Raw genomic sequence first — 18067 nt, 5'->3', positions numbered from 1 at the left:
TGCTCCCACTTTAAGCTGCTTTGCTGTGATCTAGAATGCTGGTCCAGGCACTCTGCCTTTCTTCTTGCCCACGGCAAACCTCCTGCCCTGTGTCTTTCTACACATCAGTTAAGAGGAGCTTATTAGATGGTAAGCTCGGCAAGGGGGGGGCTGTGTCTTTTTTGTTCATCTCTCTCTATGTCATACCACACACATGCGCATACATTATAAATGAACGGAGGAGTGAATAAACCATCCGAACATGTAAGGGAGACCTTGAAACTGGTGATGGAACACGGGCACCTCCAGACGGAGGTCGCTGGGGACCTTGGTGGGGACCTTGGGAAGGGGATCAAGTTTACCACCTACCACTTCCTTATCAGCCACACCAGTCCCCCTTAACTGTAGAAGCTGTTTACTGAGTACTTATTATGTGCCAAGCACGTCCACCATTAATCCTCCAGCGGCCTGAGAGGAAGATAATTATGCCCGGTTTGCAAAGAGGAAACCAGGCGTGTGAGATTTCCTTATACAGCTAGTAGGTGGTAGTTGTGGGGTCTGTCTCCAAATTATGGTGGTTTCAGCCTAAAGCTGTTACTTGGTGCCCGCCATTGCAGGATAAGATGTCCAGAGAAGACAACAGAATGGCAGACTATCAAAGCTGGACGGGCTCTCCACATTGAGTTGCTTTACTTAACTCTGCATCTGCCCTTGGTGCTATGGGGGCTCCTGAGCTGCAAGAGTCCACACGTTAATGGGACGTGGATAGACATCGCGGTCATTAGCTGAGGTTGCCCACTAAATACCAACCAGTCCATGCGGGTCTGGTGGGCATGCCACATGGTTCAGCCACTTTGGGAGACAGTGGGACACTTTGTAAGAAAGTTAAACACACCACTTAACAAATGGCACAGCTGTCACACTCCTGAGTATTTATGTGAGAGAAGTGGAATATATGTCCACATAAAGACCTGTACACCGATGTTTGCAACACTTTTATTCATATTAGCCAAAAACTAGAAACAGCCCAAGTGTGTGTCAGCTATTGAGTGGATAAACAAAGTGTCGTATCCATGCAACGGATGGCAATAAGAAGGAGCAAGCTATTGATTTGATGAATTCATTGATATGGATGAATCTTAAAAGTGTCACACTAAGTGAGAGAAGCCAGCCATGAAAGGCTACATGCTTTGTCATTTATGCTTGGGTCAGGAAATGGCAAAACTATAGGGACAGAAATCAAGTCAGAAAAACCTGGGGCCTGGGAAGGGGATTGACTGCAAAGGGGCATGAGGAAATTTGGCGGGGGGGGGGGGCGGGGGTGATGGAAATTTTCTGTGTCTTAATTGTGGCTCTAGTTATAAAACTAAACCTTTGTCAAACTCATCAAATTGTATCAAGGGGTTGAATTTTATTGTCTATAAGTTAATACCTCAGTAAACATAACTTTAAAAAATATATTGGCCAGTCCACACCCACCATTTTCTAGATGGGAACACTTGGCCCACATGAGGAAATGACTTGCTACAGCAGATGGGAGTTGGGAATACAGGTTTCTTGGCCCCACCCCTGAGGCCGAAGTAAGCTGGAACCTCGGCCTCCTGTCTTAGACCACACAGTACATTGTAGGTAGGCCAGGAGTGCTGATGCCCAGCTATCAGTGCAGCACTGAGTGTGACTTTTAAAAAAACACCCTCTACTGTGCTGCTCATCAGGCTGTTGACCTGCAGTGGGCTGGAGGGCTCCTAATTAGGTTAAAAAAAGTAAATTTGCATTTAGCCAGAATCCAAGAATATATAAATCCAATAATAAACCTCTATGTACATATTCCATTCCACTTTTTTGGGAAAGGGGGGAAAATGGCAAAACAGGATGTTAATGGATTTGGAATGGTGCCTTGTAGGACATCACCACCCAGTCAGTCCAGAAAGAACAAAATATCATGGAGATTTACACCAATATCTTGTTGCAGAGAGCAGGTGCAATTTGGAGTGAAGCCAGTCCCGATTTTAGTTCCTAAATCTTTTCCTTTCTAATATCATGTCCATGGGTAGCCACTTAATTTCTCTGTCTGCAAGATAGTGACCATAATTCCTACCTCACAAGGTTTTTATGATGTGTAAATCAGAGATTGGGAAATAGAACTCCAAGCCTGGGTGTGATGGACTTCTCTAGGACATTCATCACTGGGCCATGTGCTTTACATACATTATCTGAAACCTTAACAGCCACCATCCCCATTGTGGAGATGATCAGCTGACGGTAGATTATCTGCCAGCAATTAGACCACCTGGCCAGAACCACTGGGCTGTGTGTAGATTGCAGTGAATGATGGTGGATCCGAATTGAGCCCTGTTTTTAAAATAATTGGGTAGGGAGATTGGGAAGAAGTGAAATTCTGCTTCTTAGTTTGAAAGAAAGCATTATTATTGTTATTATTATTTGCTTTTTAAGAAAGAATGGGAAAACAATTGAGGCTAAAATGAGGGCCCTGAGTGAGTGTTTAACTCCCAATTGAAGAGAAGGTGTCTGCCCCGGTCTCATCTTCACTTAGCCTCCTCTCTTTGTCCAGGAGAAATACCCCAACAGCCCAAGAGACCTTGTGCTATTTAGGGCCCAGCTAAAACCGGGGAGCCAAGGAGACTTTCCATCTACCCCTCAGCAGCCTGACCCTCTGCAGACATTCTCTGAACTCTCAAACCCTGCCTGTCTTTTGAGATTCAGAGGCTGGCTTAAGACTTAACTGAATAGGGTTGATTTTATCATCTTGTTTGTTTTTCTTCTTTGATAGCTGGAATAATATACCAAGTAAGTTTTCCATCTTCGTTTAAAAATCTTTCTCAGTCTGTCACACAGCCAGTATCAGCCTAGATTTACAAAACACCAACTCGTTTTAATAACCTAAGACAACTAGGAAAATACCAACTGGCAAACTTACCAAAGACCATACAATTGGATGTTTAAATTTCTCCATTATGTGCTTCATGTGCCTGGACTCAGCTTTCCTTTTCTTTCTTTCTTTCTTTCTTTTTTTTTTTTTTTTTAAAGATTTTATTTATTTATTTGACAGAGAGCACAAGCAGAGGGGAGCAGCAGAGGGAGAGGGAGAAGCAGACTCCCCACTGAGAAGAGAGCCCAACATGGGGCTCAATCCCAGGACCCTGGGATCATGACCTGAGCCGAAGGCAGACACTTAACCAGCCGAGCCACCCAGGCACACTACAGTTTTCCTTTTCCAAACCATTGTCTTCCAGTATGACGTGGCCAGTTAGACATAGATCCTAGTGCATCCTATCAAGAATGGGGTACCGTTTTCATGTCATGGATATTATACACACAGGGCATAATTTGAGCTGAAAGTAAGCATACTGGGTTCCAGTAGATAGAGAATATGATCGGTGTTAAATCTGTACGTGGGGTGCAAAGCACAGGATATTTTAGATACCGTAGATTTCTTTACAACCCAGGGCAGAATTGTCTTCTTAAACAGCCTGAGGACCGGAAAAGCTATTGTCAAGGCTGGTGGTCAAAGTGGGAGACTATAAAGACAGAATCCCAACACCAGCCCAGAGCTGTTTCCACTAGCCCACCCCACATTCCTTTTGTGTTGGTTATTTAATAAATTCATTTCACAACCCGTAGAGCACAGTAGGAAACAATGCAATTACTGAACCATAGGAACACAGCTGCCAACATCTTGTTGATTCAGAATTGTCCAAACACTTCCATGTGGGGGCGGGATTGATGCAATTTGCTGGTTCAACAGTTGACATTGATAAATTGGAGTTTCATTTCCTCAGCCTTCTGTTGGAGGTGCTAATGAACATTGAAAGGCTGGAGAAACACAGGAGGGAGACAAGGGAGAATCTTGCCTGATCTACATACTAAGTAATTGAGTCTGCATGATGTAGACTTGACACTGCTAGGTAATAGGTGGACTCGCTGAAGGCAGTAATAAAGACCAAATGAAATTAGCGCCGTGAAAATTTTTTTAATTATTTAAGTTCCACTTGCAGATTGTGTGGGCTGGTATCCTCACTTATTAGAGAGAATGTTTGGTTTTCCTAATATTCTTTTGCATGTTTCCTGAAATATTCTATTTCATGGGGCACTATGCCAAGATTACTTGGCTTCTGGGAAATGAGGGGGTTGGACCAGATGATCTCTGAGGTCCCTTCCATGCTCCATTTTTTTTACTTCCTTGGCAAGAGAATTTGCCTGGAATGAATTGCATTCCCCTACGCACACATTTATCCAGGCCTCTGTTTTCCCATTCATTTTCTTCTTCATTCAAAAAAGCATTCGGGATGCTTACGATGTGCCAGTTACAGTGCAAGGAACTAGTAATAAAGTGGCAAGTGGGCCAGGGCACCACTAGGCCCCTTCTCGCATGAGTTTATATTGTAACAGGGAGACAAGTAAGTACGTAGAGAAGGTCAGGGACGTGCTGGGAGTGCACACGGCAGTATCCAAGCACACAGGAGGGTCCCTAAGCTGGACATTTTCACAGAAAGCTATTTGGAGCGTGTAATATTTTAAGTTGCCCCTTGAAATAAGAAGATGAAGATTGGGAAGAAGATGTGTTTGGATGGACTTTTTTCTGTGTCCCTCCCAGGACTTTGTGAGCATCTTTTCTAGAAGGGGATTATAATAATATCCTAAAACACAGGCATGGCTTGATGTGGGAACACAAAGTAGGGAGGAAAAAAAGTGATTTTTGGAGAAGGGATGGCAAAAGTTAACAAAGTGCTGATGCTTTTAAAAGGTTAAAAATTGTAAATGACAGTCTTAAAAATATTTATTTTATAATTTCCTCCTTAAATATGGTCTGTGTACTACACATGAATTCGATCACATCTTTATGAACATCAGCTATTTTAATCAAACTGTTAGAGTTGAAAATCCTTTATACATTGTCTCTTCTCATTTTATACACGGCCGTTACTGTCCAGAAAAGTTAATTGCTTTTTTTCCCCAGAATTCAGATAGTTTAATAGCAGAAGTAGCTCTAGAAGTCACCCCACATAGCCAAACCACCTTCTTTTTTCAAAGGTTAACTCAAGATATTACCTTTTCTAGAAAGCTTTCTCCCATACGCTACTCTTTCCCACTTTGCTAACAAACTCCAACTGTAAACTTTCCCTCATAGTTTTTGCCAAGTTATTTGAAGTCTTACTACACTTCCTGATATTCTTTAGTAATTTATTTTTTCTTCTTTAATCCAACAAATGTCCACTGAACTTTTACACCGAGGGCCTTAGGTACCAAGGAACATTGTTCTTGCACTGCGCAAGCTTGCAGTCTGAGGGAAGATGGATGACATGGTTTTGTAGGATGAACTCTTAAGTTCTTCCTTTGGGATTTAAGTCCCTTGGTGATCTGACCCTGTTCTGACTGTCCAGGATTCTCTTGATGAAGCTGGGTGTATTGCCAACACAAGACATTGCTACTGGTACTCCCAGAGCTCCCACAGAAACGAAACGTGTCAGCATAGAGAGGAGGTACAGTGATTTTTGTCTTTTTTGCACCAGAAATCAGTAGGCTGTCTGTAGGATACCCTTCTAGTAGAAATATTTCTGTTACTATTTCCACGATTTTTATATTTTCTCATCCTCTTACTCTGTTAATTTATTCAAAGCCAGAAATCAATTTGAATAAAGTGGGTTGGCATGAGTCCTGGACTTTCAAAATTAACCTCTTACATATATGATTTTGTATCATCTTGAAGTCCAAGCCAGCCATGAATAATCTTTTTCCTTCTCTTCAGATCTCAGTCAGAAGAGTAGATTTATCTTGGAGAAATGCATTTTGTTAAGCTGTGAGGAGATGCAGTTAGGCATTCTCCAGCTGCAAGTCATTCTAGAGATTATCAGACATTTATTTACTCAATGTTTTTAAAGCCAGCTGGATCCCTTTTTTTTTCTTGTATGGCATTAATTAATATTAAAGCTGTTCTAAGCAGAATTTCTTTGCAGATAATCTTGATTTTCTTTATTTTAAATGTGCTTGGTTAAGGCCACCTGTAAATAAACCAGAGCTCAGAATAGTCAGTGTGAAAATAATTTGCATAATAATGCAGATTCAACTTTGAACAACTACTAGCTTATAAATGTGTCAAAAATCTATCATTATATTATCATATTCTATCACCTCTGTTTAGTAGAAACTGTAGAAGTCAAATGTCAGCTGATATGTTGACATTAGTATGTTGGTCAGGCTGTCCTATAAAGGTTTTATATTTGTACACTTATAGCCCATTTCAGCACCTCTGTGTGGTAGTACCTGACTCTTAAACCAGGGTATCAGAGCACAGGTTGAAGAATTTGGAAACCTTGGTCTAATAATCATGACTCCAGTGCTCACTAGCTTTGTGAGTTTCCTCTACTCTTGGTGCCTCTTGGGCAATCACTTCTCATGAATGCTAAATGAAGTGGTTAGGGAAGTTCTAAGGACTCGTGCACTTTTGAATGGATGAATGTGAGCAATGGAATGTTTCCATTTTGCACACAGAGAAGGAAAAGCCCCGACAGACAACTGGAGACTCACCAGTTCAATAGGAGTGGCCAGACTCTTCCAGCTGGCTTGGTGCTCCTCATCCCTTTGGACCTCATACTTCCCTCACAGCCACCCTGGTAACACCTACAGGATTGTACTGTGCTGTTTACAAAGCCTGGTCATTGACGTTTGCTCCTATGTCTGTTAGGATAACTTCTAGTTGGGTATTTAAAAGTGTGCGAGTAGGGGCGCCTGGGTGGCTCAGTCGTTAAGCATCTATCTGCCTTCGGCTCAGGTCATGATCCCAGGGTCCTGGGATCGAGCCCCGCATCGGGCTCCCTGCTCCGCGGGAAGCCTGCTTCTCCCTCTCCCACTCCCCCTGCTTGTGTTCCCTCTCTTGCTGTGTCTCTCTGTCAAATAAATAAATGAAATCTTAAAAAAAAAAAAAAGTGTGAGAGTAGTAGTTAGTTGGCAAAATCCCATTTTAATAGTCCACCATGCGATCAAAATTGGGGTCCTGTATACCTTTTCTATTGAGTCTTATTTTGGGGAGAAACCAATAATTAAAGTGAAGCAGTGGAAGCCACTCTCCACGGTTCTCCTCAACTACATTTAGAAACAGCTTCTATTAAGAACGAAGAATTTAAGCAGATTCCCCACTCCCTATTTTCCTTTGGATTAATACCATCAAGCTTGTTTGGGGCATGTGTAATTAGCATCTATTGGCTTGCTACTAACGATGTCTCTTGGTAGCCTCACATTTAGCAATATGATGGGTATGTATTCATTTGTTTAGAATCAAATTACATGTTTTATTTTTTTCAAGATTTTATTTATTTATTTGAGAGAGAGAGAGAATAAGCAGGGAGAGCAGCAGAGGGAGAGGGAGAAGCAGGCTCCCCGCTGAGCAGGGAGCCTGATGCAGGGCTTGATCCCAGGTTCCTGGGATCATGATCTGAGCCGAAGGCAGATGCCTAATCTACTGAGCCACCCAGGCACCCCTCAAATTACATATTTTATGTAAAAACATCCCAAGTAGCGTCTAGGTTCCCAAGTGCCATGTTACCTCCATTTGCAGCTGAACTGTAATACTAGTCTGACCAGCTTGTGTTTGGGGAGTGGGAGTTGGTACTGCAGGGAGGGGGAGGGAAAGAAGGGAGCAGTTTGGAAATTGACAAGAGTCATCTCCCTGGCACCCCCTTGTTGCAGCCTCCCTGTCTCTAACTTCTGTCCTCGGGGCCCTCCAGTACTTCGGGGCCCTCCAGTACTCCGATGCCCTACCATGGTACTTTGTTAATCGACAGATCACTCCCTCTGCTCTGAATCAGAACTCCCATTCGGGCAGGGCAGGTGGTCTCCATTCTCCATTGCAGTGAGAAGGTTGCACTCTGATTGATTGAACACGTTTATACTAAGGGGTACATGGTAATTCGAGCCTTAACTCCCAAGAAGCAAGTTTCCATTTTCTTTTTGTAATTGTGAAAATGAACCGAATTGGTAGAATTTCTGGCAAGAGGAGAGGGAAAAGACAGAAAATTTTGGCCTGAAAGTCTGTCTCCTGGTTCAACTTTCCTTGTCTGCCCCCAGCTTTCCCGGTTTCTTTCATTTCTGGACGCCTTAGTGTTTGAAAGCTTCAGTTACTTGGCCCTCTCGCCGGGCAGTAGCAGAGGATGTGTTGTGAGGATGAGCTGGAGGAATGGGGAAAGCAGATGTGGAGAGTCATCACCACTAACCCCTGTGACATCTGTAAGTTAATTTTGTCTTTTAAGTCATGTACCTGGGTTCAAGGATCAGATCTATAGGCTATGTAACTTTGGGCAATTATTTAACGTCAGAGCGTCCATTTCTTCACACTATCTGGGAGCATCACAAAGATTAATACAGAAACAACCTTTGGCCTTAAGTAGATGCTCAGTAAATGGGTTATGTTATTAGGAGGCCAGGGGTGGTTAGATCGTGGCATTAGCAATATCTGGAAAGCAGCAGCATCAGAGATTTCAGATAAGTGGTTTGTTATTTCAGATGTTGCTATTTGAAAGGTGCCTAATGTCAGAGACCCTTCTGATTGTTTTAAATCAATTTCTGGGAAAAGAAACCGGTGGTGAAGCTGAGTGCCATGCGGGTAGCCCAGGGGTTGGTACCTCCAGATGTGTGCAGATGAAGCCAGCTAGGCTGCCCCCAGAAGGGGCGGCTGAGAAGCCCCGGGCAGGATGCTGGAGGAGAGCTCACGCCCAGCTTGAGCAACCCCTGGGACCGCACACTTTCTTCGGCAGGCCTTCATCATCTGTCTGAGGCAAGAATCAATACCAGAAGGAGAAGTTGCCAGATCGTTCATTGACCAGAGACTGTCTATAAATCCAACGCCTGCTATTTTCTCTCTAACTGCTCTGAAGAAACTTCCACACCTGTCTTTTCCCTGCAACACAGAGACTCACCTCTAGACTTTGAAAGGACTTTGGAAAGGTCTGAAATTACCTTTTGGGTTGTTAGGAGTTGTTATTTCAAGGGAATTAAAGATGTATTCTGTTCCATTCTGCTAAGTTGTATCAGCACTCAGAATGTCTTCGTTTCCTTTTTCTTTCCACATGTTCCTTGCTATGCATGAATTGGAGAGAAATCATCTGTCTGGAGGGTCTGTGTGTTTGCCTCTGCATGGATCCAGGAGGCATGTGCTTTACACCTGCTCGCTCTGCCTTGCTACAAACTCACTCTTCCTACAGCTCTGCTTTCCCTTCACTCGGGAACACAGCACCCTTTTTCTGCCTGGACTCCTGGGAGTCAGAAAGAACAGTAAAGACCATCTAGTCTGACCACCTCACTTGGTAGTGAGGACACGGACCAGAGAGGAGAAGTGACGTCCTCCTAGAGAGCATCAGCACCTCGGGAGTATCAGGTGTCTGGCTTCACATTCGGAACTCTTTGGGGATCCACGGCTTCTCTTCTCTCCTGAGCACTGGCTGCGGGGCTGGAGGGTCCACTCTGCATGCTGCCTGCACTTCTGCAAGCTCCTGACCTGCCTTGCAGGGTCTGTGAAGGGGTAGAAATAGTCAAATGAGCGAGTAAAGTTGGCAAAAGAGTAAAGCTGGCAAAAAGCGAAGTCTTTTTTAGACAGCTTTAGAATGATTAGAGCAGGGAATTGGGAGCCCCCCCAACAGCGTTCGGTATAGAGTGATCTTTTGTAAGCACTGATTTATTTTTCTGCTAAAGGCCAGTCTCAGGCAGAATTGGGGACTAGCCAGCTGGATATGATGCAGGGATTTTCAAACCTTCTTTCCCTCTCTTTTAAAGCTGCAGTACTCTTACTTCAAATAGAGGTGGCAGAGGAGGCCCCATATGTAAAACAGAGAAAGGTGGCTGAAGTAGGGATGGGAGGCCCAGGTTCTGCCCTTGGGGTGCAGGGGGGTTCCTTACATTGCTCACCACCCCCAACCTCCAAGTCCTTCAGGGCTTCAAGGGAGACCTGCTCCCCCACCTCTCTTTTTATCTTTTTTTCCCTTCCCCTTGTCTATGCTGCTTTCCCTTAGATGTCCCCTCCCTCTTTGAAAACCCAGAGGCCTCTGGCACTAGCACTCTCCAGACACGCTCAGCTCTCCAGGAAAACTGAGTCACTTGTATTCAAGTGGCAGCCTGGGGCAGCTCTGTCGTCCCCAGGAGCATTTCCTTCGGCACTTCTGGAGTCTAGCAGAACAGTTCCATTTCTGCCTCTCTGAGTTTTAGTTCCTTGAGAACTGGCCGAATAATTGACATGCAAGGGAATTGTATTGAGGGACTTGGTAATGGTTCCTTTCTTAGGAACAGCATTCTGACTTCTGTGCCTGGTTGAGTACTAGTCTAGACATTTATGTAACAATGCAGTTACAGAATAAGGAGCATTCCTTAAAATCCTCGCATGCTGCCGAATTGCGTTCCAAAAGTGACAGGGCTTGTGTGCCAATCACTCAAAACCTATTTGACTTTGTAACCAGGACATTCACAAAAGCAATAACAATACTTAAAAATAAATATCACTCCAATATAGGACTCTACCTTGAACAGAAAAAGGTTGAAGCCTTGACAAAGAGCATTTTAGGAAAAAAAAAAGTTGTTGAATTTTGGAGACAAAGATAAAATGTCCTGAAATCATAAGTAGAAAAGAAAAGCATTTCCATTACAGATCACATTCCAGCCTGAGTGAAGAGGAATGTGAGCATCATTCTCTCTGTGGGGTGCTACATTCTGCTGTTGTTTGAGCATGTTTTGTTTAGTGGCTGTTCCTTGGTTGTACAAAATATTAACATTCTTGGAAAATTACATATGAACCTAACACTACTTTCATTGTGCAGACATAATGCGATTCCTGTACAGGCTAGTTCATGTTACAGCGACACATTCTGTATCCAGACAGACTGTTCTTAGGGCTCAGTAGCTCACCCCTCTGCAGCGAACTCAAGGACAGAGGTGGTGAATAAGGCTCCATCCCTGTCCTCGAAAACATCATGATCTTGTGTGAGACATGGAAATGAACTCAAATAGTGGCAATGCCAGTCACACCGTAAATTTCATGAAATTTTATATCAGGTGAATCAAAAGGCTGTGCAAAGAGAGGAAAGAATATGCCTGTGGGGGTGGGGGGGCGAGGAGGCAAAAGCTCATAGAAGGAGTAGAATTGGCAGGATTTCACCAGGCAAAAATAGAGGGCAAAAAGAAGAGAATGAGCAAAGGCTTGGGAGCCAGAAAGCACAGGACATATTTGGGGGAACTGGAATGGTTTGGGGGTTTCACTTTGGGGCTGGAGCCACAAGAAACATAAGGGAACAGGAGGAGGAGGTTGAAATAGAGGCTGGCCTCTGAATGTTGGAGGCCTTGACGGGGATGGGAGCACCATCAAAGAATTTTGAGCAGGTGAATGATATGCTTAGAGCTGTCCTGTAAGAAGCTCCTTTTGGCAGGTTATGCTGCCTGATAGTGCTGGGGGTAGGATCCAATTAAGTAGTCCCTGTGAGAGATGTGAGGGCCTGGGCTGCACAGTGATGATGACACACAGTGCCAGTGGGGTGTGTGGGGAGGGCACAATGCGAGACATTTTAGAGCAGAATCTCAAGCATTGAACAACTGAGGGGATGGTATAGGGCTTTAGTACCTCTCCAGTGATGATGTTTACTGTATCATAATGATAGCTAGTGTGGAGCCTGATTTTGGAATGTTGGAGAGCTCATGCTGAGGGCTGGCAGGGCTAGGGCACACCTGGGTTCTGTGACTGGTTAATACTGAAGTGTGGGCAAAGCTCATGCCCCTGAGGTTACTGCTGGGTGATCCATGCCAGCTTCTGGTGTTCCCTGTATTGAGACCTGCCTGGAGCCCCCGTCCCTGCTCATGTTCTGACCATAGACCCGTGCATTTTTAGATTTGAAAGACCTTAGAGATCATCTTTAAAACCTTTGCTGGTTGGGAAACTGTGGCCCAGAAAAGTCACGTGTGTATCCAGAGTAGGTCAGAGGCCAAACCAGAATAGAACCTAGGACTGTCACTCACTCATTTTTAGAAAACCTCTTAAGTAATGGCTGTGTATTAGCATTTTCCAGGGAAACAGAAACCAATAGAATATAAAAGGAGATTTATTATGAGGAATTGGCTCATGCAGTTATGGATGCTGAGAAGCCCCACTACTTGTCGCCTACAAGCTGGCGGCCCAAGAAAGCTGGTGGTGTGATTTGGCAATTTGCTTTGAAGGCCTGAGAACGAGGGGGAGTCTATGATGTAAACCCTAGTTTGGGGCTGGGAAAAGATACGATGAGATGCCTCAGCTTGAGCAGTAGGCAGAAAAAAGGGGCAAATTCCTCCTTCCTCCACCTTTTTTTTTTTTTTTTGATCCACGCCCACCCACACTGGAAAAGGCAATCTACTTTACTGAGCCCAGTTCAAATGCTAATCTCATCTAGAAACACCCTCACAGACGTACACAGAAACACTCAACCAGAAATCTGGGCGTTCCCTGATGTTCTCAGGTTGACAAGGCAAATTTACTGTCCTATGCTGTTTGGAATTGTTTGCCATGATACTTTGTTCTTACAGAGGATTTTCTAACTTTCCAAAGTTTTAATTTACCTGTTTCTTTTTTGACCCTCATTTGGCCTCAGTGGTAAACAGACATTGTTCCTTTCACAAGTGAGCAAATGAAGGAAGGTGTGACAGGTAATGACCTTCCCCATCACTTGGGGAATTAATGGAAGATCCAGAACTAGAGCCTAGGTTTCTTATGATTCCCTTCTCTTTCCCACAGTTGGATTGTAAATTCTGTGGCTGTGGTAAACCACTGGTTCTCAAAGTGTGGTCCTGGACAACAGCTTCAGAATCACTTGGGAGCTTCTTAGAAATGCAAATTCTTGAGCCCTGCACTAGACCAGTGAAGCAGGAACTCTGGGGGCCAAGGTCCAGCAATCTATGTCTTAATACTTTCTCCAGATGATTCTCTATGCTAGTTAGAAAACCACTGTAGTGGGCACCTAGGTGGCTCAGTTGCCTAAGTGTCTGCCTCCAGCTCAGGTCATGATTCCAGGATCCCTTGGGATCGAGTCCTGCATTGGACTCCCTACTTTCGAGGAGCCTGCTTCTCCCTCTCCCTCTGCCTGCCACTCCCCCCTGCTTGTGCTTGCTTGCTCACTCTTCTGTCAAATAAATAAAAAATCTTAAAAAAAAGAAAAAGAAAACCACTGTGGTAACAAGACAGAATCTATTCCATATCCGTGATTTCACTACCTTCTGCTTGTATATCAAAGTCATCAGAGAACAGAAAAGATGGTATTAAGCTAAAACTGACCATAAAAATTAGTACATCTGTCTTTTTCTCTTCCATTTCCCTCCCACCTGCCCCACCTAGTCCCTTCCTCCATCATCCTACCAACCAAGTACATTGTGGTAACTTTTCATTTAAAGTGTATTCTGTTCCTTACAAAGCTGCCAGAGTTTGTCATGAGCTTTCATTCTTTCAGCCCACCTTACCTGACACTTACAAAGCATGGGGAAACAAACCAAAAGAAAAGAACAAGGAGGGAGGGAGATAGTTGAATTGACAAATACTGTTATATTTCTTTTTTAAAAAGTGTCACATGCTCAACTAAGACCAGTGTTCTTTATTGACCTAGAGAAGTGTGAACAGATGCAATTTTAAAGAGAAAATTCCATTTTCTCAACATCTGCAAATTTCTAGAAACCGTATTGAAAGCTTTTTGAAACTTTGTCTCCACCAACCCTCATAATAGCCTTGTGAAAGAAGTGGTAGTATCCTCATTTAAAAAAAAAAAAAAAAAGAGGAAACTAAAGTTTCAGAAAGGCAAGTAACTTACCCGAGTGTCACATAGCTAATAAATCATGAAGCAAGTGTTCACATTCAAGCTTTCTGTATCCTAAATTCATAATCTCTCTGTCACGTCAGCCACATTATCTCAGGCATCTTTCTTTTTCCATGTGCCTTTTTCATCCCAAAGCTAAGGAATTCTGTCAGTGGATGTATGACATCCCACCACTTGAACAGGCTTGCCACAAACAGCATGTGGGCATTTTGGATTCCTCAGTGAGTAGTACTGTTCTGAAACCCAAATCCATTTATGACTCACTTTGAAATCATCTCAGTACAATCAAGTGTGAATTAAAAATTATGTCCAATCTATCCAATCTTCAGGCCTTTTTCTTCTTACTTTTTTGGTTGGAGTCAGTCCAATAACTGTTTAAAAAAAAGAATGAAAGAAAGAAAATTAGGAATGCCCGACCTCTAGTGGAAACACTGCAGACTTCCTGTGGTTTTGCTGGAGGCCTTCTCCAGACCACTGGAATTCTGGAACTTCTGATCTGAAAGCTCCTCTCAGGATAAGACTTGGGTCTGTGCACAAAGACCATTTTTGTCACTACCTTAAAAAGGGGGTTTCTGCATCTCAACTTCACCCTATACTTGGGTTTGAGTCTTTTAATGACCTTTCTCAAGCAAGCACCATCTCTTAAAAAGAATTCTTGTCGTTTAGTCTTTTTCCCACTTAACTATAAATCCTAGTCCGACTGGACTTTTGGAAGGGACACTGTATGAAAATGAGTGTCTGTATTTAATCCATTGTGTCTAAATTTGCCTTCGGGTCAGTTGATAGCTTTGGAAATTGTACACTTCTATTCAAACTGTGTAATCTTTGGTTTCGGGGATGGACCTATAATTGTGCCCATCACCACAGGTTTTATTGCTTGGCTGCCAAGTCAGACCCACAGCCGATATTCACTGACCCACCTATATGCTCCCAAGTGAGGAGTGGCGTGTGCCAAGAGCCCTTAAGGATTCTCAGTTGATTACACAATTGCTTTGTCCAAGTTTAAGATTGAAGTAGAGGACAAAAATCAGCCACTATCTGATAGGTGGGGAAAGATCAAGGGCGTGAAAAAAGAAACTGGAAGAAATCTAGCAAAAAAACAGATCTTCTTCATTCAAAGCAAAATGAACAAGTGGGGGGTTGCAGATGTTAACGAATCCCCGAGACATGAGGAATTAGAGATGTCCTATCTTTCCTGAATCTCAAATACTGTCATGTTTCCAAAAGTTTCATCAAAATTATGTCTTTCTTGATTTGAAGAATAGGTAACCTCAGCTCTTAAAGATTTTGGAGAATTACTGGGACAGCAAACCCCTTCCTCTGAAAAGCTTTGCCTTTCTTGAGTCCTTCCAATTAAACTTCTGCTTTGAAGTTGAGGGAGGGAGCAGACAGTCTCAATTTTTTTTTTTTTTTTTAAGCATTTCAACATTGCTAGTTTAAAACACATATGTATCCTCGGAGATTATGTTTCAGTCCCAAGTGGGGCCTGGGGACCCATATTTTTCACAAACTCCTGGTTAGAGACCCACCTATGGAGTGGAGAGAGCCCTGGATTGAGGATCAGGATTTTAAATTAATTCCTAGCACCTGTGGCAGATGTCCTGCTGTGTCACCTTGGCCTTTTGGGCTTCAGCAACCTGATCTGTCCCCTGACAGTTGGAGTATGTAACCTTGAAAGTTCGATCTGGTTCTAGTCATCGATGATTCATCATTCTTTGTGTGGGGTACACACATACAACCTAAACTTCGTCCGCAGGAGCCCAAGAGTCCAAACAATAATCTTCAACACTACAAAATTAAAGAAAGAAAGAAAGAAAGAAAGAAAGAAAGAAAGAAAGAAAGAGCCCTCTTATTTCGCCCTTAATAGCCACCATGTGAGTCCACAATTCCTGGCTAGAATATTGAATCACCCTTTTCAACCCCACACCACTGACCCTTGCCCCATTTTTTGATGGTTGGAAGACAAGTAGAAGTAAAGAAAAAAGCCATCTCTCAAAATATCAGTTTCCCACTTCATCATTAAGAGATTCACTTTTTGACTTTCTCTTTGACTTTCCCTTCTTTATTGTGTGGGCGTGGATTTAGAAAACTGCAACAATTTGACCCCCTTTCAAATGATCTACTCATGCTTTTAAACTGCAGATTTCAACCTCTGCACAGGGCTTTGGCTGGTTGTTTTTTAAGTCTGGCTTCTTTTGATGTGAACGTTTCCCAGCTCGAACAATAAAGTATGTTTTTACCCAGATGCTGAAAGTAATTATCAGGTAGACAATTGTGGCTCTGAAGTAGATTCTGCTCTTTTATTAGTCTGTCATACTGTCAGTACTTTTATTGTATGTCTGTTTTGCTTGGAAATACTTATTTGATCCCCTAATCCTTCCTTAAATTATAGGTATGGGTGTAGTTGTACCAATCCGAACTTTGGTGCGGAACATTCTGCTTTTATGTAACGGGAAAACTTTTAAGACTTGTTAACGGAGTTATTTTTTGAAATGCAGATTTTTAGGATGTTACTACTTGGTTGTTTGGAAACTTGATTGAGGGTATTCGTATTTGAAGTAAGATTTATTTAAATGAAGATAAAGACAATGTAATAAAGGGGTCATGATTAATGTATTAGGCATTACAGCAACAAGCCATATGGAAAATTGATTAATAACTATTGACACTTAAAGCCGAGTTATCTTCTAGGAATGATCTATGTTTATTTTGCTGAGGTAGATAAAGAAAGAGGGCATGTCATCAATAACCCAGCCGGTGTAGACATAACTAAGACCTCTGGGTATATCATCTGTCGATTGCCCCTAGCAGAGCAGGCTTTACATTTTGAGCCCTTTCTTGAACTTCCTGCCCGCCCCGCAACAAACCAGTTAGTAACCTGGTAAGGAATCCAAATGACCCAACTTTCCTTTCTTGAAGATTATGGAGGGTGGTCGGACTAGTTTTCATTCTAATTTAGGCCAAAGAGCCATGCAGATATTTTGTGCAATTATATTGCCCAGCCACTTGGCCGCCAAGAGGCTCAGTTCTCATGTCTACGCAATGAGAACTCTGATGCTCTTCCCAGAATGACTACTGGGAACAATGAGAAAAAGACTGGGGCCATTCTTTGGGAACTGCAAAACATGCATTCATACAGTGCATACAGTGTAAATCAGTATTTGTTTTGATTTTATCGATTGAAGCCAGGTCAAAATCAATTTCCTTTTTATTAATAACCTTGTCTCCTAAAATCTTTTGGTGTACTTACTTATTTGTAGTCAGAATCCGTTTTCAGAAAGAGCGGTGCCTTAACCTCGTATCATCAAGGACTATTTCCTCTACCTTCTCTATACCCCTTATTCCTGCCACCTGAAGCTTTATTCAGTGAAGCTGGGCCTTGCAAGCCTGTACCTTGCAGCAAGGTCTTCAGTATACTTTGAGAATCAGCTGTCAATCACATTACTTGTCCAGACAAAGCATCTTTTAGTCTTGGCTCAACCTAGATGGAGCCTGTGAGCTCTTGAATTACCAACAGATTTTCTCTGGGAAACCAAAAAGGCAAAGTTACGAATCCCTGGGTGGTATCTTGAATTACAGCCCTCCCCTTCCTCAGGGGGTTTGCTTGTAATACAGTCTTATCAAATCTTAGCCCCTTGCTAAGCCTGTTTTAGGATTTTTAGACCCTGGGCCCCAGCTAGAAATGCTAGGTAGATGAATAGGGTGTGGGTGCCATCTCCTGGCAGTCATTAGAAATTGCTTGGTGAGACAATCCATTTATTTACGGGATCTGTTCTTGCGCATCAAAGGAAAAATGCACTATTATCATTTTTTTAAAAAAAGTAGGTATTAGACTTTGACCTTAGATCACACTGTAATTACATCGTAGCTTTTCTTCTAATTTCTGGCTATGATTGTTGGCTAAAAACTGGTGCTTTGGAAAATGTCTTAGACTTAAATTATTCCTGGAGAATAAGAGATGCCTTTGTATAGATACCATATAGTTAGTTTATGGTCAGCTCATTCACAGGGTCCTGGCTTCCCCCTGCCATCTCTTCTGTGGATGTAATAGGATTCCTTTGCTTGCAGATATAGTGGCTCTGGAGTCTTTCATTGTGTCTGGAAATGACAATGTCAAATTGGCTCTATCAGTCTAAGCATATCACCCTGCGATTTTCATCCTGGAAGAGTCTTATAAACTCCATCTTTGGGCTCTGCCATCTCTTTATTCATTCAACTGACATTTGTTGAACCTCTGTTGTGTAAGGTTAGGAGATACCCCGGTC

At 42.9% G+C, this 18067-nt stretch overlaps 1 protein-coding gene across 4 annotated transcripts in view; it reads left to right on the top strand.

Moving 5' to 3' along the window:
* Positions 1-18067, top strand: part of MB21D2 (Mab-21 domain containing 2) — a 115768-nt gene that overhangs the window by 82398 nt on the left and 15303 nt on the right. The window contains exon 2 of one of the 4 annotated variants that reach the window (XM_027587748.2): positions 8062-8220. The exons of the other annotated variants lie outside the window; for them this stretch is intronic. The gene's annotated coding sequence lies outside the window, so the exon portion shown is untranslated. The remainder of the gene's footprint in view (positions 1-8061; positions 8221-18067) is intronic. 4 annotated transcript variants of the gene reach the window in all.

Source organism: Zalophus californianus, chromosome 1, assembly GCF_009762305.2.
Source record: "Zalophus californianus isolate mZalCal1 chromosome 1, mZalCal1.pri.v2, whole genome shotgun sequence".
In the NCBI taxonomy this organism is placed as follows: domain Eukaryota; kingdom Metazoa; phylum Chordata; class Mammalia; order Carnivora; family Otariidae; genus Zalophus; species Zalophus californianus.
Note: the sequence above shows the minus strand (reverse complement) of the source record. Positions and strands in the feature narration are given on the sequence as shown.